At 44.8% G+C, this 23,488-nt stretch overlaps 1 long non-coding RNA gene across 1 annotated transcript in view; it reads right to left on the minus strand.

Annotated features, from left to right (window-relative positions):
• The window catches only part of LOC143841819 (uncharacterized), a 33,972-nt gene extending 25,255 nt beyond the window's left edge, over positions 1-8,717 (minus strand). The window contains exon 1 of the long non-coding RNA XR_013232865.1: positions 8,643-8,717. This is a non-coding gene — a long non-coding RNA (uncharacterized LOC143841819). The remainder of the gene's footprint in view (positions 1-8,642) is intronic.
• Between the last annotated feature and the right edge of the window lie 14,771 nt (positions 8,718-23,488).

Genomic DNA, 23,488 nt, shown 5'->3' on the forward strand with positions numbered 1-23,488 from the left:
TAATGTTTGAGCAGAAACTATATTAATTGGATTACAGACTGATTGGTTTTTACCACAGAGATCAGATTACATCCCCACTGAAACAAAACATACATCAAAGATTTTTTAAATCATTAAATCAGGTAATTTTATATTGAAATGTCATTTTTAGGGCATGTATGCAATAACTGCATTCCTGGGAAAATCCTTGTCATTTTGAGACTTATATAAACTTTTCTGTTACTTACCATATGCACTAAAAGTACCAGCAGGTCAGGCAAAAAAAGATGTGATGCAGGGTATTTTCTAGGAGAGACTTAAAAGTATTTTTTCTTTAATTTTTTACATTGGCTGATTCCACATGGTGGCAGCTGTACCATGCCGCCAGCGGTGCAGTGTTGCAAAGCATAAATCTCTACAGCTTTCCATTTCCACACAGGGGACATATTTCAGTGGGACAACTGGTATCCCACTGAAATGTGTCCTGACTGTTTACGCACCGGGAACTTCACTGCCCCAGCTCTCATGCAGGAGCACAAATCGGGGGTGGATGAGGCACACCAGGCCAAATGTTCCCCCATGTGGGTGCAGGAAGAGGTGGGGCAACCTGCCACAACTAAAATTTCAGCATGCAGTCCAGCATGAAACCTCGCATAAACGGTCCCTGAGACACAAAGCAGTGGCGGATTAGATCTGCCATATGGGGGGGGGGGGTATTTTACAGGAAGGGGGATTGTGTGGAACACAATAAATAAATATAAAATAAAAATAAATGCCCCAGTCTACCCTGAAAAAGTGCCACAAAACCAACTGGGGCAGTTTTTGCCCCCTCTGGGACACTATAGGACAGGGAAGAGTCAGGCCTTCCAAACCCAGCTTTTTCTGGTCCACATGAGCCTGCCATGGGACAGGCCCTATTGGCCCCAGCAGTGGGCAAATGGAAGAATCTACATTCCCTTAGCCTGGGGCTTCTGGGGTCTGACCCATGCCAGGCCCAGAAAATTGACAACCTGGTGGCAACATCATATCGACGTAGAGGTTTGCCCTGCTTCTACATGACTGCCCTCTCAGCCTTTTCTGCCTGTGCAGAATTGGACATTGGCTAGAATCTGTATTCAAATTCCCTTACACACTCTGTTCCAGTATTCATGTATCGCACAAACTGCATTGCAAATACTGCAAAACATTTGGGGACCATTCCAGGCACTTATTCTGGTATCATTATGACTCATACAGTGAACGGGTAATTATACACCCCACTTTTCTACCTTGAGAATCATAAATAATCAATTTGCTTGATTAGCCCTCCACCTCAGAAATAAAGGAGGGTTTGCATGAATTACCCTATTACCCATGCAGCCTTCACATAATTTGTACATGTGCTGGGGAGTAGGTGTATACCTCCTTCACCATCATTGGCTTTGCAGAAAATTTTCCATGAAACAGATCAGTAATAACCAGTTACCTAAACTGTGTCAAAACAATGAACTACTGCTACACCTTTATGCACAGGAATACCTGTGCCACACTGCACCTTAAGATGGTTTTACTTCAGGTAAAGAAGTAAGAAGCAGCAAGAGGAAACACTGAGTTACTTCAGATGACTCTCATTAGCTAAAGTGGACAGGATGTTAACTGCAATGAGGCCAACCATTTGCCTGCTAGACTCATGCCCATCATGGCTCCTAAAAACAACTGGCATAAGAATAGGGCCCCCCTCCAGGAAATAATCAACATCACCCTCTCAATGGGAGAATTCCTGAAAGGATTTAAAGAGGCAGTGTTGCACTCATTGCTGGGGGGAAAAACAACACTGGACCTGCAGGAGCCTGACAACTACCGCCCTGCCTCACACTTAGTGTTTCTGGAAAAGTTGGTTGAAAGGGCTGCTGCAGATCAAATATCAGCATTCCTGGAGGAAACTTCAGCCCTTGACCCATTCCAGTCAGGCTCCTGACCTGGCCTGGTCATAGGGTAGAAACAGTTACAGTCACCCAGCTGGACTGAGGCAGGTCAGTCCCGTAGTATTGCAGTATTAGATCTGTCAGTAGCATTTGACACAGTCGATCACAAGTTCTTAGCTCACTGCCTCAATGATGCCAGGAAATGGGGAAAAGCCCTTAACTGGCTAATTTCCTTTCTCCAGGGTCACAGACACAGGGTAGCTATAGGAGAGAGAATATCTAGCCTCCACCAGCTCACAAGTGGAGTCCCACGGGGAACTGCCCTCTCTCCAATCCTATTTAACATCTTCATGCACCCTCTTGTTCAGCTGGTGCAGAAGTTTGGGCTGGAATTCCATCAATACACAGATGACACCCAGCTCTTCCTCATGATGAATGGCCACCCTGATTCTCCCTCTGAATCCTTAACCAGATGCCAGGAAGCAGTGATGAGATGGCTTAAACAGAGTCGTCTGAAGCTCAACCCTTCAAAGACGGAGGTAATATGAATGGACAGGAAGGGTCCAAGTGAGGAAACGCACCTACCCAACCAGAGTGCAACTATCGGTAGCCCACTCCACCAGTAACCTGGGTGTGATTCTTGATGCATTTCCAAATGACTCAACATGGCAAGTGTAGGGAAAACCCAATTGCATGTATTTCTGCATTGGGCAGCCCTGAATTAAACCCCATTAGTCCCTGCCTGAAAAGATGAAATCCGGTTTCTTGGGGATTCCTTTGCTGTGGGGCAAGGGGGTAATTTGGGACTGCACCTGAAGAAGCAAATCTTAGTGCGGAAACAGACAAAAAAGTCAACCCTTTAAAAATGCAGATCCAACTGATATTGCTAGTGCAGAAACACTCCAGGACTCTTCTGTCTAACAGAGGGCTGTAATAAGACACGGAATGAGAGAGATCACATAAGAACAGGATTTTGCCCTTAAGTAGATCTCATTTGCATTGATATGGTAATTTTTCATTGCTTCATCTGAGCAGCTAAGAGAAACTACACCCTTTCAAACACTTCCAACGGCATTGGTTATACCATACACCATCCCATTGGATACAAAAGAATTTGTGGTCCTGATTTCCAGGGTAAGTAAATGGAAGGATACTTTACTTCACTGAACAAGGCGAGCTTTGCCTCCAGTAATACTTTTTCATGTATTTTGAGCCAATACTGAGCCAGAACTCAAAGAGATGACAGAGTGCTCTGTTGCCAGAGGTGACAGGATGACAATTCCATTCTTTATTAAACTTTGTCTCTCAAATGTACCTAAAGAACTAATGCAAAACAAACATTTGCCTTTTTTAACAGAACACAGTGTGTGTGCACAACAATTAATGTGTACTTTGACCTTCTCAAGTGGAAGTAACTCTTTTCCAGAGTTCAAGCTTTAATATGAACCAAACCTCAGCCCTAGAATCCTTTTTAAATGCCGCAGTGGAGCATTTGAACTAATATAGTGTCACACTGACAGAAAAATGCATTTGTCTGATCCCCCCCATATAACCTATTTGCTTCCACATTTCTGAGATTAAAGGGCAGCACTTCCCAAAAGCCCTAGATTTCTTCTTAGCATCCAATTTTTTTCCTAGAAGTGAGCATACTGTTTGTGAACCTGAAATAAGGTTTTGATAATCCCTTAGAAAGTACAAAAGGTCACCTTTACTCCTGTGACCAGGATGTCAGAGCTGCCTGCACCATGTAGTCAGTTAGTTGGATTAAACACTTTTAAAATAATTGAAAAGGTGCCCCAATAAATCAGATAACAGATTTTTTAAAAGTAATCTATAGAGGCTCTGTCTGGTATCTGACAAAGGGAGTTTTGACTTTGAAAAGGCTGACCACATGTCTAATTTTGTTGTTGATCGACCTGGCATTATACAGCATCAGTGTTGGAGTCAGGGTATGTTCCTTTGCCTCCCTTCCTGCATGTCAAGGTTATAAGGGATGCAATCAAAATTGTATCTCGCTTGCCTTCTTTTGTTCAACCTTGACCCACAGATGTATGTTCCATTACACCCAATCATTGCAATACCTGACCTCCTTTGGTCCCCACTTTTAATCCACTCCCTTTTACTTGCCTGATTCAGATCTTAAATTCTGGCTTGGCAACATCGTCTGTAGTCATTAATTTAAATTAATTTAAATTATTTCCATAATCCCAACAGTATCCAATTGCTAAATTGGTGATCTAATTTCCAAGAGTCCCTATTTTACCTAAAAACCTTCTTTTTATAATGCATGTTGGAGTTTTGGTACTGTGTATATGTTAGTCAATAGACCAGTGAGGAGGTCCAGTAAACAGCTTCTAGTGGGAAAAGGACAATCTCTTGAAGGCTCAGCCTTCCTCCCATTCTTAGCTGGGTACAAACATCCAACTTGTTATTCATACACAGAGATAAACAAAGGATAATAAAGGTTTTCCAATGATATAAAACTGTAAACACAGCCAGCACTGTTAAAATCTTCCTTTGAGTGAACCAGGCAGCTATATTGGGATTCTTATTGTATGAATAGAAATAAGCAGCTTTATGATGAAGTCTTGATTAACTTTGTCACCATAATCACTTCTGGAAATTCAGGAAAGACAATATTTTACTCTTTAAAGTCTTGGAGATGTGCTGCAGCATAAAGCAATTGTAGATTGCTTTTCATCAGGTGGGGTGTACATTTGAGTGCAAATATGTATTGTGATTGACAAAAATGGAGGAGTATTACATGAACAAGGGAGAGATCAGACAGTATATTGTTGTATGTTTGGCTGGCTTGAGCACTAAAAATGAATAGTGAGCGACCTGACAAAAGAATGTTAATGTTTCTTAATAACTGTAGATGGTCCCTCAATGGACAATTTACCTTCAGGGATGGGGGTCTCAAACAATTGCTGTGCGCAGGGTGTGCTTCTGAAATGGAAAGCAGCAGTCTGTAGGTTTGTCGGAAGATGCAAAAAAAAAAAAAGATTAGGAAGAAAGGTGAAAGTTTCACACTGAGGTAAATGAATTGGCAGAGCTGCAGCCTTGGGAAGGGGTTGCACAAGCTCTCTTGTTAGCTTCTACCTACTGCAAGATGGCCTGTAAATACTATTTGCAAATGTCTTGATGCATAAATGGTCACTCCAGTGCTTAGTTATCCAAAAGAAACTCTACACATTAGCCCAATCCTAGGAATTTCTCACTGCTCAGAACTTGTTATAGTAAGAATTCAGAAAAGAAAACATATTGGGACCATATACAACTATAAGCTCATCAACAATGTTTAAACTCTTTCTTTTGGGGGGGGAATGAGCTTCAAAAGGGCTTGTTCCAATATTTACATTTCTATTCCTCACCTTGCAGAAAATTCTTAGTATGTATTGCAGTCCACTCTGACATGGAAGCTTGTTGGATGACTTTGAGCCAGTCATGGAAGAAAGAAGAGTGAAGTAAGCTGCTTGGGGTCCCCATTGGGGGAAAAAGCAGGATACCCTTAAAATATATTCAAGGGATAATTTGAGGACTTGCCACACAAATTGTATGAACTTTTATTATTCCAGCTAAGAAAAATTCACTAGAGCTGGGAAATGTTTATGATATCAGTGTCCATTCAGTGACCAGTCCAAAGTCTACATAAACACTAGGCGTTGTAATGTGCTACAAAAAACATATGAGCACACCTGGGAAATGCTCTCATATAATGTAATTTGGTGGCTGAAATCTGTTATTTGCCAAGTTACTAGGAAGAGAATCAGTGTTTAGACTATTATAGCACTCTCTTCAAAGTGTCACCTAAGGAAAGCATGTGGAAACTTCAACCAATATTTCCCCTAGAATCTCAGTGTGGCATATATGGCTTTCCCTTCTCCCGTGTTACCATGTGAAGCAGCTAAGTGTGTGACTCACCCAGGGCATCTTTAAGGCTGAGTGGGGATTTGACCCCAGCTGTCCTCTGACACTTTAATCAACATACAACAAGTGTTCTCTGGAACTCAGTTATTGGCTATTAATACGTAGAACAGATCATCTCTCACACAAGCTTATAGTTTTTAAATTGTTTCCTAGAACATTTCTGAGTCAAGTAATGGCTTTGACTTACAAAGCTCTAAAGAGTATATAACTTGAAAGATATTTACTTCCATATGAAAATGTCTACTTATTAACATCTTTAGTGGCTGCCCTGTTACAAAGTCATGGTGCCTAATCTGTGGAATTACCTTCATAGATCTGTTCACCAGGTGTCAAGGCTTCCATTTTTAACATGCCAAGTTTAATTCACTCATTTGAATTACTGTTACTGGGTGCATGCTGAATTCTTCCATGTCAGTGTCACTGTGCTGCAGTCATTTTGTAGTTTTCTGAGCTATGTTAATTGCTCATTTTAAATATATGTATATATTATTTTAATGGATTAATGTTTTAATAGAATAAAAATGATATACCTATAGAATATTCCATTACACAGTAAAGTCATCCAATGTGGGCAACATTAATCTATTAGGAAATATGAAATTCATATACAGTTTCATTTCTACTGACAGGTTTCCCAGCAAGAAACAGAATACCATGGCTAAGTATGGCCCTTCCTACATAATCAGTGCTTTGAGTATACAATATATAAACAGTAGCTCCATGTTTCTTATAAAGTAATAATTTGGGGAGGGGTAATCCAACAAAAGAAATTTGCAGTGGGTTCAAGATAAACAAAAGGAATATTTTCTTCCCACATTGCATAAATTAACTTACAGGATTCATATTGGCTAATTTAGATTGCTTTTAAAAGCATTAAACCAATTAATGGAGAACAGTTGGTCAACTAAAATTAGCCATCATACACTGTCCGTGTTCAAAGATAAGCAATATATCTGTAATTCATACTCTGCTCCTCGTTTGTACAGCATGTCTTAAGAAGTAGCAAAGTTGTAATAATGTAATAAGGGGATGTGATGAGGGGAGATAAAATATAGCTCAAAGAAGAATGGTTTGCTTCATGGATTAACCCAGGCCATCCTAGAACCATCTAGAAAACTGACGGATTAGGTGGACCCATTCCAATAATAATCTTATGTTTCTAACTCTGGTATAATTAGCAGAATTTATTAAAATGCACTCAAAACAATAGAAAACAAAAATAAGTAAAACATTTTTTTTAATTCCAAACTACAAGAAAGTACCATTGGTGCAAAGCAATCAAAGCAAAACATCATGTTGGAAGAAATAATGTTGTTACAGAGAGATACACACCAATAACAGCAATGGAAGTTCGGAGCCAAGGCCACAGCAGAGCCTTAAACCAAGTCCCATAGCATTTTGATATTGCAACAGCACATATGGCCTTCCATTAGTTAGTCTCTGAGCTGTGAGCACTGTTACTGTACCATATGTGCCAATCTGAATTACTGAGCTGATTTATGTTAGCATGTGTAGATTCCCTTCCTCAGACTTCCTTTTAAGCCGTGTATCTTTGCTGTCTTGATAGAAATAGAAGTACAAATAATACAAACACTTGGAAATGGTATGTCCTGCCAGGTGTGATACATTTTTCTTTTATTTTTGATTTATAGGTGTTTCTCATGCAGTCTGCTCTACATTGTTTTCTACAGAAGTAAATATTTTGGAGCACCTCCAACATATCAAGAACATTAACCAGCCTCTTTAAAGATAAGATTTTATACAGGGCTGTGAGCTTGTGAATTCACGTGGATCAACAAACCACTTTTCTCACCTAGTGATAGTGAAATTAACAGGGGAACACACGATTAACATGGGAACAATGATCTCACAAGAAAACTAATTATCTAAACCAAGTCTGAAAGCTAGCTCAAAAGCAGAGCTATCATACCTGAGTCTAGTATGCTTTTGACTTGGGACATGCTCTCAAATGTTGTTTTCAGCCCTTAATCTGTTTTCATTTGTATGAGGTCTTCCCAAATATTTCAGTGAACAGTTTTATAAAAGACTAGTAGTAAAGCCTGTTGTGTGTTGAAATGCAACAGGTGCTAGGTAGTGATCCTAATATGATCAGTTTGTCTTGTATAGTTCCAGTTGGGAAACCACACCAAGGAGTGCAGCCAATCCTTCCATAGCATTTCTGACTACCCCTATTCCTTGCACAATCTGTCTGCTCAACAAAAGTATCTAACACGTGATCATTAGGCAGCAACAGTCACGCACATGTCTTACAGCAAGTGTCAGGAGGAAAGAACTACGATGCTCCCACTAAGCCTAGTTTCTGAGGGAAGGTTTAATCTGTTTTTACGGTGCCCCAAGTTCAGCATGTTTGTCTTGTCCCATAAAATGCAACATTGAGAACTGGAAAAGCTTGTAAATCCATAGGCCCACTCTTTTATTTGCATAGAGTATCCCTAGGTGTGATTTCTTTGTGTGATGCTACTGACAAGATGCACTATAACTACCTCCAGTTCTTAGTGCAGTACATAGGACAACAAGATAGATCACAATTTTATTCTAATCTTTTCCCTAGAAGCTGTAAAAATATAACTTATTGTCACTCTTTAACTACCTTAACTGTAACTGTACAGCAATCATAGTCTGTAAGAGTCAACAAATCCCTGTTAACTTAATTTATGTATGCTCAGTTCTTTTAATTCCTACATGGTCCAAGCCAGATAAATCTGTTTTGGACACATTTTGAAATCAGACTCCCTGTCACATCCTCTTTCCCTGACATCACCTCTTTCTCCTCTTTCCTATACTTTTATAGACTCCCTGGAGTTTTACCTCTGAGAAAACCTTAATGTTCTGGTGCCAGCTGCTGTTCCAATCTGTTGATTCAGAACATGCAGAGAGAACTTCATCAATTTCAACCTTAAGGGGGAAAAAAAGAAAAGAAGCTAGCAAATCTCTTAGTAATCTCTGTGTGCTTGCTCCTTTTGAAACAGTCACCACTCATCATCAAACCTTTACTAAACTGCAAGCCTTAACTGCCAGAGTAGGACCCACAAGGGGAATGATAGATTCGTAGCCAAGAATTTAGAATTGCTCACTCCCCCTTTCTCTGAAATCTAGCAATTGAGAAACTCAGTTCCTGACACTGGAATGAAATGAGATAGCTACTGCAAAGGAATGCAGATGAGCGGGTCACATATTGGAATGTTATAAAGGAGTAAAAAGAGGAAGGAAGAAATTACCAAGGGAGAAGAAAGGGAAGGCAACTGTAAGACGCTTTGAGCCTCCTTCAGTAGAGCAAAGCAGCATATAAGAACCAACTCCTCCTCCTCCGGAAATAAAACCAGCTGTCTGCAAACCAGCCAACTGAGAGATGCCTGATCTAATCATACCCCTACCTGTTTCTCTGGCAGAGATTCCTCCAAAGGAAAGAGCCTTGGTGCAGAAAAGTGACCAGTGGTTTCTACAACAATCTTCCACCAGGCAACTCTCAGCAAAATCTAGTTTATGGCTAAGGCTAACAGTATAGGACCAATTTCTCTCTCCTCCCCTAGGGGACAAAGTGCTATGCAATCTATGAGAATATGCATTAAATTTCAATTATATTGTGAGCCTTCTCCAATTGTAGGAAAGACAGGGTAAAACACCGTAAAATAAAAGATGCATCATGAATCCAGTAAAACACCTCATATGTTGGGAAACCATCACATGTTCCCAACTAGGGATGACAGATGACCTGGGGATCCCCTGGTTTTATAGATCAGTGGACTGATCAGTGGAGGGTGGACTCCATAGCATTATACTCATTGAGATGGCTCCACCACCCCAAATCCCACCCTTTCCCCTCCACTCCCACAGTCTTCAGATATTTCCCAACCTAGAGCTGGCAACCCTATTTCCAACTGTATGTTACCCATATATATCATGCCAGGGAGTCACCTTTCTCTCTGCATATACACACATACACATCCCTTAACATGTGCACCACATGTTGAGATTAGCTATGATTATACCCATTTCACAGGCACAAACAGAGCCTGAGGTGAAGATAGTAATGTGATCAAGGCAGTGCTGAGTTGAAAGGAGATGTTCCTAGACAGCTCTTGTTATCCCTTTTCAGCTCCTAATCATTCCCTGCTACATTCAGTCAGGAAGCACAGTGAAGGCATAAAATAAATGTACTCTGGCAGCTGCCCCAGCTGCCACTGTGGTGCCTTGTGACACATAATTAGAAAACAAATGGCAGATTAGCTTAATAATATTCATTAGTATCTAATGAAACTGAGAGTGTTTCCTGTTCAAAGCATGTTGAGTTGTTAGTGGAATTTAAGTAAATTCTGTATTTCTCCCCTTCAGCAAATTGGTCGTGCTGCGGGTGGGGTGGGGGGAGAGATGAGGCTGGACTATTAACTCTTTCCTGAAAGGCTGCCTTAAATAAACATACTGACAGGCTTGTCCAAAAGCTATTAGCTGGTAACACATGAAGAAAATGGTTAAAAGAAAAGGGATACTTCCTTTTAGACATTGTTGTTCTTTTGCTTTTTAAAAAATAAAGCCTGAGAATTTTAATGATATGCAGAAATTATAGCTGCCTTACTGTATTGCTGTAGAACTGACCTCCCTTGACAGTTCTTAAATTATTCAGCTATCAAGGGCCTGCTAAACATTAAATTAAGCATCCTCTCTCCCCTGTCCTAAACCATTAAGCTATGCAAATGCACAGATAATGGGGCATATGACAGCTGGAGGCATTAATCAAGCAGTTCTGTCTCGGGGCTGTTGTTATGTAGAAACTGCATCTGCCAACAGACAGAACAGACACAATTAGATCTCACTCAATGGGATGAGAAGAAACTACCTAGCTCCCTACATTCGTGTTAGGTTGTCGACCTGGGATTAAATAAGACACTGGGGAAATCTCTCTGCCTCTGTATCATTCTGTCTAACTTTTATACACACTCACACCGCTTGCTTCCCTATCAGTGCCGCGTTCTTTCTGCCTCTTAATGCCTGCCCCCCCCCCAGAATGAAAAATTACCTCTAATTGTTATCATTTGCAAACAAAGCCTGTCATAAGCCCCACCTGCTGCTTGCAATGGATGGTGCTTTTCTCTCCTTTGTCTTTTTTCTTTGGCTTTATTAGGGTTCTTTGGGGAACTTTATTTGCTTTTTTTTATTTAATGAATGTTGTCTCAGGGCAAGGTAAGGAGGGGGAAAGGCAAACAGAATCCTTTCTTGTGTTGGTCTTTACAGCATATGAATGATGGCTTAAAAATACACTGCATGTTCTGACATTTTGCCTGATTGTAGCGATGAAGCAATAGACAGTTTACTGCCCATAAATGGCTAATTATTAAAGATTAATGTTGGCAAATGTTTTACATGATATGCCCCCCCCAAAAAAAATTAATAAAGACCAAGTACATGAGTATTTTTATGTGTAAAGTGTCATCCAAGTCAAAGCCAACTTACGGCGACGTCTGTTGGAATATGCAAGATCTTCAGTATGCATAATTGTACAGAATATAAAGGGTGTCCAGCAAGGGAAATCAGAGGAGATATGCACTTCCTCCCTGCTTGCCTCCAGAACAGTAGTTGATCAGAAAAATGACTGCAGACAACTTTTTCAAAATTTTAACTATGGAGGTAACACTGAAATATTTTTCAGGCTTCAAGGTACCATGAAGTGATGTCAGCTGGCTATGCCTCCCTTCCATGCACCCTGGAAGTGAGAGAAGCCTCAGCCAGCAAAGGTTTAAATGGCCAGTATCCTCATATGGGAGGAGGTGATCCTTAAGGTATGTTGGTTCAAAGTCATAGAGAGCTTTAAAGGTCAGTACCAGGACCTTGAATTGAGACCAAAAGCTAAGTGGAAGCCAGTGTAGATGGAACAAGGCTGGAGTGGTATGATCCTTACAACCCTATGAGTTATTAACACTATTATATCATCACAGATTATCTCTATGATCTTGTCCTCACCTGATTTTCCTCTCAGTGGTACACAATGTTGTCATGGATTTTTAACTCATCACTTCTACTGATTTCTTTGTCTCAGCCTCTACAAATGCACTGGTAATTGCACAGTATTCTTTATTATGAACCCCCTGCAACTCAGAAAATGATTTTTTTCAGCTTAATCTTATTTTAGCTTTGCAGAATGAGTTGATAAATGCATCCAAAGGATCGCATCTCTGTCAGTAATTACTGTTCTTTTATTGTTCGTGAAGGAAAACATATGGTTTTGGCAGTTGTCTTCTGATCATCAACTTACAATTGCCATAACTCTTTGAAATATATTCTGCAGCAACTTGTTACATTTTATGATTGCCTTAATTTATTCATCCTGCAGCCTTACATATCTATTTGATATCTTTTTTCAGAATATGTTGGGTCTACCCATCTGTTGTTGTTCTTATGTTCACACATGTTTGTAGATGGGTTAGAATACAATGCTAAGCACAAACCTTAGTAGAAATCATTCTCAGTAAAGTTAATAAAAATCAGTATGCCCTCCTTTCTGATAAAGCAGTGTGTTTAAGATTAGGATGCCAATTCTACAAAATTAGAGAGTGTGAGCCAAGTTCACTTTTTATTTGTCCTCGAAGTCATTTAACAGCTCTGTCCAAAGATCCAGCTACATCAGTGCCCTGCTGATGCTGGCTGAGCCTTAATGTATTGACTAAACTATCCCAGAAGAAAAATGGCAAAACAAATCTTACTTCAAGGAACTGTAAACATAGCAACTGCACTGGAGTCCATGACATAGAATCATAGAGCTGGAAAGGGCCATACAGGCCATCTAGTCCAACCCCCTGCTCAACGCAGGATCAGCCCTAAGCATCCTAAAGCATCCAAGAAAAGTGTGTATCCAACCTTTGCTTGAAGACTGCCAGTGAGGGGGAGCTCACCACCTCCTTAGGCAGCCTATTCCACTGCTGAACTACTCTGACTGTGAATTTTTTTTCCTGATATCTAGCCTATATCATTGTACTTGTAGTTTAAACCCATTACTGCATGTCCTTTCCTCTGCAGCCAATGGGAACAGCATCCTGCCATCCTCCAAATGACAACCTTTCAAATACTTAAAGAGGGCTATCATGTCTCCTCTCAACCTCCTTTTCTCCAGGCTGAACATTCCCAAGTCCCTCAACTTATCTTCATAGGGCTTGGTCCCTTGGCCCCAGATCATCTTCGTCGCTCTCCTCTGTATCCTTTCAATTTTATCTACGTCTTTCTTGAAGTGAGGCCTCCAGAACTGCACACAGTACTCCAAGTGTGGTCTGACCAGTGCCGTATACAATGGGATTATGTCATTTTGTGATTTTGATGTGATGTCCCTGTTAATACAGCCCAAAATGGCATTCACCTTTTTTACCACTGCATCACACTGCCTGCTCATGTTCAGTTTACAATCCACAAGTACCCCAAGGTCTCGTTCACACACAATGTTACCTAGAAGTGTATCCCCCATCTAGTAGGCATGCTTTTCATTTTTCTGACCCAGATGCAGAACTTTACACTTATCTTTATTAAATTGCATCTTGTTCTCATTTGCCCATTTTTCCATTGTGTTCAGATCTCGTTGAACTCTGTCTCTATCTTCCGGAGTATTTGCCAGTCTTCCCAATTTGGTGTCATCTGCAAACTTGATGAGTAGTCCTTCCACCCCCTCATCTAGATCATTAATAAATATGTTAAAAAGACATCCACCAATCATTCTAGTTATGTCCTCTTTTTTGACATAGAAAGAGCCAATCCATATTCCATGACAACTGTAGGCCTTTGTGATGCCACTAAACTCTACCAAAACATACAAAACACAAGATGAAAGGCACAAAAACAATGCAGCACTCTTAAGTGTATTTATCATTATATTTATATACTGAAGGCTCAGGCAGTTCACATAAAACAGAAACAATACAGATAACTTAGATTAACAATAATGAAGTGATAACAACAAGCAACATAACAGTCAAAAAAGATGGAAAATATTAAATTAACTCATACTGATAGCCTAGTGGGTTGGGCGGAATTGTAGTGAGTGCCATAGGAGGGAGGCTCGGGGGGGGGGGGGGGCATGGGAAGTGGTGAGCTCCTTTTGCGGGCCCTGCAGAACTGTTCAACTTTTGTCAGGGCCCTGATCTCCTTTGGGAGCTCATTCCACCAGATAATGTTATGTGGGCTGTCGCCCCTCCATCAAAGGCTGGCACACCCGTGTCAACCCTTCCTGACACTCCTGAGCAGACCCTGGCACCAGAGAGAGAGAGAAGCCAGGTCAAGCCTTGCAAAGCATAATGGGAGAGAAACTAAAACCCACTTCTGGCTCTGAAGCAGGACTTGGAGTTAGGCTTCCCCCAACCGACTTGCTTGCAAACAAAAGAGGAGTTTGTCAGCACACCTGGCAAGTACAGAGAGACAAAGGCACCCCACCCAAGACTCCCCTCCAGCCAGCCAAGCACATTGTCTTGTAAAGGGAACTGGCCACTCTTTTTCAACACCAAATCTAATCCAAGATTTGGTCTTTGTCTTTTCCCTTACCACTATCCCCAGGCACAAGCAATCATCCAGGATTTGCCAGAAATGGGCCATCAGCCCTTCTAGACAGGAAATATTTCTTCATATTCCCAGCAGCTAGTTTCTTTGTCTCAACAACCCATTTCTTTGTTGGGACCTGGCTACAGTCGTTACTGGCCATCAAACTCTTTGTCCAAGCCCTGGACAAGATAGGATCTGCCCCCTATCACCTCAGGTCACAAATTTCCTTTAAATATTGGGCTCCCACAGCCACAAAGTGCAGTCAGTTTCCAGGCTACAGAAACTCTGTCCGACGTTCGTCTTGGTCCCTCGTCCGTCGCCCCAAATTGCTTCCCTGGACCTCCGGAACTCCGCTCCACCCAGAAGACAGGTAGATATCACTTCCAATCAACCCTTAGTATAGGTTCTTCCCCTATAAGCCTGTTCCTTGTATGCTAGTGGCTAGGAATGTACATTTCTTTGCTAGAGTACGCATGTGTTGTCTTTTGTCTAATTAGTGTGTGTGTTAATAAAATCCTTTCATGTTTAGATCATTGTCTGCCTTGGTTCTATCTCAGTGACATAATTACCCAGTAAACTGTGCAATACAAGGTCCCACGTTACGCCACGCTGCCTCTTGCTGGCTCTACTAGCTGATTCCCCACAACTAAATTTAGACACGTGTCCTCACAGACACGCATTTGGCGTAACAGATCTGGTGGATCACGCGGGCAATTGCCCCAGGGCTTTTATTCCGTGGTAAAAGCAGACGCGCAACTACCTCGGTTTAAAACCTCGGTGACGTAGGGGAAAAGTCTCTGAGTTGAACTAGTGGCTTTTGTTGTGTGAGTGTGTTTGCCAATTGCTGTTGTGTGAATTCTGGGTGGGCTGTTTTCCGTTCCTCTCCTTCCCTTTAGTACTGCAAAGCCTGCTGGCCATGGGCTAAAACGGTGTTCACTTGGAATTTGTTGTGGGTTTTGACTGTCGCTCTGTGGGGACCCCACATTGCATCTTTCAGACCCACAGGGTGCCTCCCACCACGGTAGCGTGTGATAGGGAACCCCGCCCTCACGCATCTGACCTTCACTAAGGCAGAGCTGAGGTTTGCCCTTTCATGTGCTGTATATACCGTGAATTAGGGCTCCTCTTCCTCCTCTTCTGATTGCGAGCTGTAGATACCGTGAATCAGTCGAGGTTTGCAGGTGCTCCTCCTGACTTCGGGCACTCCCGTTAAGTGCAGGGCAAGAAAGGACACCGTGCCAACCCCCCCCCCCCTTTAGTTTCCTCCTGTTCATGTGCTGTATATACCGTGAATCAGGGTTGGTGCAGGCTGTGATCATTCTGCAGAGACAGAGGACACAGGCCTGGTCTTTCTTTTGCTGCATACCGGAGCTCGGTGCCAGCAATCTCTGGGTTAATTCTTGGGTGCGTTGCCTGTAGGATTTCCCCTATCTCTTTGAGTGTTTGGGTAACTGCTGCCATAAGAGATGGCTGCAAAGATTGTTCTTGCTGAAGCCTTTCAGAGCAAGGACAGGGTAGACCAGCTGACCAAGTGGGTCATGTCAAAGGGGCGCAACCCCTGGAAACCTGGGTTCTTTAAAGATCCAAATCCCCTGGAGAAACTTACAGAGACTTTTCAGTCATACTGTGACTCCAGGAGGCTGAAACTGGGAAGTGTGAGTACCCACGCTGCCTGGGGTCTCTACACTGCGCTGCAGGACAGTGTGGCACAGATTAGAGAACTCCAAACAGCGTCGGTAAGTTTGGAACAGGACCTCCAACTAGCACTGGAAAATCAGGAGCGCGAGTATGCACTCAAGCTCTCTGATAGGGAAGCTCGCCTTGAGTCCCTGGGAAAAGATCTTGAGAGAGAAATCGGGGAGCGGGATGCTGTAATTAGCAAGCTCCACCGAAAAATAGAACAGTTGCAAGGAGAGAAGTTTGACTTGCTGGTGGACAAAAACCACTATGCAAATCTGGTACAGGAGAAAGATCTCCAGTGCCAACAGGCTCTTCTGAGAGCGGAAGAGGCCTCAGCTAGGGTGAAAGAATTGGGCAAGCTGCATGATCAGGCACAGAGTGCAGCACAATTTCTGGCTAGGGAAAAAGCAGCACAAGTCTCAGCCATAAGCCATGATGCGTGCCGCCATGAAATTGAAGGTCTGAAGCAAAAATTGGGGCTTCAGACTGCTCTCATTGCAACTGTTCACCCCGAGACGCTCCCTGCCCTGCCAGACCTGTCTCACACCGAGCAGGTACTGCCAGCAGAGGCTGTCTCACATCTGCCAATCAACCCTGATTGGACGGAAACCCCCACTCCGGTCCATCCCGTCCAGCATGAGACAGTCCGGAGACACATGGCAAATGGCCGTGTCGAGGTTACAAACCAGGAGAGAGTCATGATTTGGAAGCCTCATGAAGCGAAGGCTATTGGTGACCAGTTGGGCCCTCTCAGTAGGGACACTGGTGTTCAATGGCTGTGTACAACCCTAGAGCAGTACCCCACTGCCAGCGGGGAGGATCTATGCCAATTGGTAAGGGTGTGTGCTACTGGACCAGACGCACAAGCCTTACGGAATGGCCTACTCCAACGTAATATGGCACAGTTAGGTCCAATGAATTGGGCCCGGGAAATAGCCAAATTGCTTTGGCCGGGCCAATCAGCGGAGCTACTGTTCCTCACTGACAAGCAAGGCCCTGATGAGAACCCTGAAAGCTATTCAAGCCGCAAGTGCTTCCTTGCGCAGTTAGCTGAAAAGGTTCAGGCAAATGGTGAGGGTATATGGAACTTTAATGTAGACAATTTTAAGACACCATTCTACAATGGTCTCAACACCCGAACAAAAATTGCTATAGGCATGTTTGACCCGACCAACATTGCTTGGTATGCGCTGGAAGAAAAGGTACGGCTTGCTGGCGACCTTTTCCGTGAGGCGGCCCATGCTCGAGGTTCTCAGGTCAAACATCCCAAGAAAAGCCCACAGGAACCGGTGCAGGCAGTCACCTACGCCAACAACGGCCCTCATTCCACCCACAAGTGGAATGGAGGAAGTGACAAGCAGCCCTGGGATCTTTCTGCAAAAGGGAGTGGCTATCGAGGGGGAAACAAGGGAGGAGCCAAACCTGGTCCTGAGCGCCCTGCTGCTGCTCCTGGCAATGGCCTCTCCCCAAATAACCCCTTCGGTCCCCGCCCATCCCCGCTCCCCAGGAACACGGTTCCAGCTCCTGCTCAGCCGTCAGCTCCTATGGCTCCAGCCAGCCTCCCTCCTGCAGAGGCAGCCAGAAAATCAGTCCGGAACTGGTTCTGGTTTCGTCTGAAGGAGATGGGTCAGGACATGCGGCAGTTTGACCAACAGCCTCTAGAAGTCATGATCCAGGCCTACACGGACCTGATGAGAGCCCTACCAGCACCAGCTGCTGGCGCACAGCCGGTTGCCTCTTTGCAGGACCCGGAAAATCCTTTTCCATACTACCCTGGCTTTCCAGAAGCCATGGGGGGGTCAGAATAGGGGTGCCCGAGGTCCAGAGATCTCCCACTGGGTGTAATGGCAAAGCTTGTGCCTGACACTTGGGGGAGACCGACGGTCAAGGCGGGCGTCGGGACCTCCGGGAACTCTCTTTCCGCCTCCCTCCTGGTGGATACAGGGGCTTCTCTTGATATCCTCCACCCCAGGCTTGCAGCCATGGGAACTCCCACTTCAGAAGCCCGAGCACTTGCTGGCTTTGGAGGAGGAACCCACCGAGCCAAAGTCTGGCAGGACATCCCTCTCACGGTAGGGAAACTCACAACTCGGATCGAGGCTTGCGAGAACCAGGGAGAGGATGATGGCATTCTCGGAATGCCCTTCCTCCGCCGCCACAAGGTAACCATGGATCTGGCAAATGGCTTCCTTTGGAGCCTAAAAGATGGCCCCACAGAGGTGTCTGCCATCCACCGTTGCGCAGCCCTCAAGGCCCCCCTTCCCCTAGCACCTTTGTCCACTGACCCCTGGGTACAGGAGTTTCCTGACATCTGGGTAAGGGACAAGGCAGAATGTGGGTTGGTGCGAGGCGCCTGCGTGCTCATTGAGGGGAAAGACCCCCCTCCCCAACGGCAGTACCGGTACCCTGCAGAGGCAGAGGTCGGTATTGGCAAGACTATCGAGGGCTTGCTAAAATGGGATGTCATAACACCTATGCAGTCCATATGCAATGCTCCTCTCTGGCCCGTTCTTAAAGCAGACGGGGTGACTTGGCGAATGACAGTGGATTTTAGAGCGCTTAATGCGGCCACCCCACAAGTAGCGCCTGTTGTTGCAAAATACAATGAGATCTTGGCAGCCATAGCTGCAGGGTCTAAGTGGTACAGTGTCATTGATCTGGCAAATGCCTTTCATTCAATCAAGCTGCACGAGTCATGTTGGTACAAGTTTGCCTTCACATTTCGCGGCCAGCAATATGTTTTTAAACGTACTCCCCAGGGATTTCACTCTAGCCCTAGCATTTGCCATGCACATGTCATGCAAATGTGGGAGAAGCTCAGGCCAGAGTCTAGGAACCACGTGCTTTCATATGTAGATGACGTGTTGGTCCATTCTGACACGGAAGAGTGTACACGAGAAATCACACAGGAAGTGCTGTCTATCATTCAAGAGAAAGGCTTTAAAGCTAGCCGTGAGAAGGCTCAGCTAGTACAGAAGGAGGTAAAATACCTGGGTCTTTCCCTAGGTACTGAAGGAAGGACCCCTGACTCTCAGCGGGTGGAAGTCATCGCTAAGCTCCCTGCCCCCACCGACACGCATACTCTACGTGCTCTCCTGGGAATGTTTAACTTTTCCAGGGATTTTATAGAGTCTTTTGCAGAAAAGGCTCGGCCTCTGTACCAGCTCCTCAAGAAGGATGCCAAGTGGGAATGGGGCCCCAAACAGCAGGAGGCTTTTGCAGAGCTTAAGCGTAGTCTTGTTAGTGCCCCTGCGCTTGCTCATCCGGACATTGGAAAACCTTTCTATGTCCAACTTGCCACATCAGACTTAAGCATGGGTGCAACCTTAAGTCAAAACCAGGCAGGTACAGCCCGTGTAGTAGCCTATGCTTCCAGGAATTTCAGCCCCGTAGAGGCCAAGTTCAGTCCTTGTGAGAAGGAATGTTTGGCTCTAGTCTGGGCGCTGACACACTGGGAATTCATCATTGGTGGTGCGAAGGTCATTGTTCAGTCTACCCATACCCCTTTAAAGTACATCATCTCTGGACGCATCCAGAACGGCCAGGTGACTAACACTCGCATAGCACAATGGACCCTCGCTCTAGTCAATCGGGGCGTAGACTTTAAAAAGGAACAGAGAGAGTGCCCTGCCCCCTATGGACTCATTGTCAAGGGTGAGCAGCACGAGTGCCCTCTTCCTGTGGTAGAGTCCATGGACTGGCCAGTCTCTTGGGGTGCCCCCCTAGCAGAAGCACAACTGCAAGGCTTTGCATGTTGGTTCTGTGACGGGTCATCCCAACATGTGAATGGCTCTCCTAGAACGGGCTATGGAGCAATCCGAGTCCATGACTCCTTCTTTCTTTCTGGCATTGCCCGTCCTCACTCCAGCCAAGCTGCTGAAGTGACAGCTCTCCAAGAGATCTTGGGGTTCGAAGCTCCAGACTGTCCCCTGACAGTCTACACGGACTCTGACTGGGTCGCCAAGACAGCCACAGTCTGGCTCCCCATTTGGCTCAGAAATGGATGCAAAACCTCAGATGGGAAACCCATCTCTCACCTCGCCAAATGGCTGCGCATTGCAGAGCTCATTCAAAATCGAACTGCTCCTACCTGGGTTGCACATGTTAAGGGGCACCAGAAGAATGCGTCAGACATTTGTGTCTGGAATAACAGAGCGGACGCTCTTGCGAAAGAGGCTGCTCTGATGGACCCAGGGGGGCCCTTCCTGGAATCTCACACTCTCCCGCCCATTCAGCCCATAGTCACTCGCAAGGCCAAGCAAGCAATCACCCCTCTCCTGGACCTTGCTACGTTGCAGGAAGGAGACACACAGGTCAAGGACTTAATGGAAGCAGGCAGGGATCCAACAGGGAAGTACCAAATTGTGACACAGGATGGAATCATTTGGGCCAAAGATTCCTCTGAACAGCTCCACTGGCTAGTCCCCTCTGAAGTTCGGGGAGACTTGATCCAATTTGCCCATGAGCAAGGGCACCGGGGTAAGGACATCACCCTGGAACGGGTTAAGGAAACAGGCTGGTGGCCAGCCATGCGCCAGGACATAGAGCAGTGGGTCAACAACTGCCTTGCCTGCGCTATGGTAAATGCGGACCCTTCAGGTCCTAAAGCTGCCATCCAGCACCAGCGCATTGAAGGTCCATGGGCTCGCCTTCAGATTGACTTTATTGGGCCATTACCTACCACCCCCCGAGGCAACCGTTACTGCCTCATGGCAGTGGACCCCTTCAGCAAATGGATTGAGGCTTTTCCTTGCAGGAACAACACTGCAGCCACCACTGCAAGGTTGTTGTTTAACAACATCTTCAGTAGATTTGGTCTTCCGCGAGTAATAGACTCAGATTCGGGTGGCCATTTCATCGGCGAGGTCACTCAGGAACTCTGCCGCGCTTTGGGCATTAAGCAGAGGTTCCACATAGCCGCTCACCCCCAATCCTCGGGTGGAATTGAGCGAACCAACCGTACACTAAAGGAAGCATTACGGAAAATGGTAAAGTCCTCTGGAAGGGACTGGGATGAGAAGCTCCCTATAGTCCTTATGGCAATCCGAGGGACAAAAGCTATGCACGGGTACTCTCCCCACCAGGTAATGACTGGGAGGAAAATGGTTCTCCCTGAAAGTCTGTGGCTAGACACCAGTCTCCCAAGCGACCTGGATGCAATAGTTGTAAACAATGAGTGGGTGAGCCGGTTGGTCCAAGAGATTGCTACTATCCACAGGCAGGTAGCAGAGAAACTTGGGACTGCACAAAGGTGCGTGGACAAACGGCTTGGGTGGGTTCGCAACCCACAGAAATGGGAAATTGGCCAATTGGTCATGTACCGGAACTTTTGGGAGAAAAATCATGTCCTGTCAGCAAAATGGTTAGGTCCAGTCCCAATCACAAAAAGAGTGAGCCCTGCAGTGTACCAAGTGGCTATCCCCCAAAGGGGATCAACCCGCTACAAGTACTTCCATTGTTCCCAGCTTAAGGAATGGAAGGGACAATCGGACAATCCTCAGGATTGTGCCACTGAAGAGCCCCCGGAGGTCAAACCTCCAGCCCCCACCACAACAGTTGTGGTCAAACAACTCTCACTGAGCAATTCAGGAGAGCCTGCTTTGGAAGGTGTGGCAGAAACCTTCCTCCAGTTTGATCCAGGGTAAAGGGAAATAGGGACAAAGACCTTGCCCGCTCTCGGACGCGAGGGGGGGAGAATACCTTACACAGCTAAATAAATGTATCCATCTGGTTAGCCCCAATTGGTATGGGTGCATCCCTGATGGATGTAGAAAAAAATGAAGTTCTGACAAATAAATTGGCAGTAGCAACTGATGCCACCTCTTGACTGACCAAACCAGTCCAAGATCCTCTGGAGATTGTTGTAGAAGTACAGCACTCCATGAACTCAATGAGCGAACGTTTCCCTGGCACTTGCATGTGCGCAGGCTCATTCTATTAATTTGGCCCTAGTCACGGAACTAATCAGACCTAAATCTGAGGGCCACATTAAGTAAAGCAGTCCATGATGGCAACCCTCATGCCGAATGAAGCTGCCCTATTTGATTGGTAGGCTCTCTTGCATGTCAAGATCGAGCCGGGATTGCTCCGCCTGTTCGTGGCGACAGTAGTTCCACAGGAATTTTTCCAAATTCACCCTGTAGTTCTTCTTGGACTTCTAACTCAGTCCGGAGACATCCTCTATGTTAGCCACTGGGCTAGGATCTCTCTTCTATGGGTTGGCAGACAGTCAATGTCCAAAGTTGCCAATGCCGGGGGAAACAAGGCCTCATCTGTGACAGTGAAGCCATAGAGGCACATCACCTGTGTCTTGCCCCCACCAAAAATTGATCAGGAAAAACGCTCTTTTGGACGTGACCCAAGAGCATAATTTGGCCATTGGTTATCACCGGATCCAGCCCATGGCACAATTATTTAATCACTGTTTCTGTAAAATGTACTCAATCCATGAATGGGTCTTCGCTTACACCGCTCTCCTCTGGACGAAGCAAGAGTTCCCATATCTCTCCTGTCGTCCTGGGACTTGGTATGGAACCCCTCCACCACCTCCTCTTGCATCCTGCTCTTTGGAAAACCCTGGAAGCAGTGAAAGCAGCTGGAGATGCTGCCATCCTGACCGTCACTCACAAAGGTACCACTTTAGCCACCAAGACTACTAACTCGAGACATCACCAATGGTGGGAATCCCTCCTAGGATGGTCAAGCAATGCTACCGGTGCCTCAACCTCAAGATGCACCCCATCATCATGATCATCCTCATCTGCCAGATCGCCTTGGTCATTGCCCTTTTCTGCCTCACCTGCTGGGAAAAGGGACAATTCAACAGACTGTACCTGATTGCCTCGTACCCACAATGGAACCTTGGTCTACACTGCGCCCTCTACTGGCTGCTACTGCAATTCACCTCCTGACCTGGAGTTGGCTTTGAACTGTTATGCTTCCTGCTTTCCCCTGCCTGGGTATTCCGGGAAAATACCTCCTGCAGCCCCAAGGACTATGGACTCTGATTTGAACTCTTTTCCGCCTTTCACCAGCATGGACAGGATCCCTCCGTTCCACTGCATTTTTCTTGCACAGCTGTGGACCTGCATCACCTACAGCTGCATTTCCTGTCTACCAACTCAAGATGGTGATGGAATAAAAATTCATCTTTGATTGGAAAAATTTTGACTCTAGCCTACACATGGACTGGACTGACTAGCAGCAAAGCAATTGCAGCTGCTAGCGCTACCGGATTGGACATTTGATTTAAAGGGAAAGATGCCTAACCTCTTTCCCTCCATGAGAATTATGTATTTTATTTCATTTACTATTATTGTGTTGTTGTATTGATGTGTATGTGTGTGTATTTTCCCTTAGGATTTAAGCATTTTAATGTAATTTTAATTAATGATATTTAGAATAATGTTTTATTATAGATTGTATTTGTAAGGTAGATTGCTGCCCGCATGTTAGAAATAACT

The sequence above is a fragment of the Paroedura picta genome, chromosome 7 (assembly GCF_049243985.1).
Source record: "Paroedura picta isolate Pp20150507F chromosome 7, Ppicta_v3.0, whole genome shotgun sequence".
NCBI classification, from domain to species: domain Eukaryota; kingdom Metazoa; phylum Chordata; class Lepidosauria; order Squamata; family Gekkonidae; genus Paroedura; species Paroedura picta.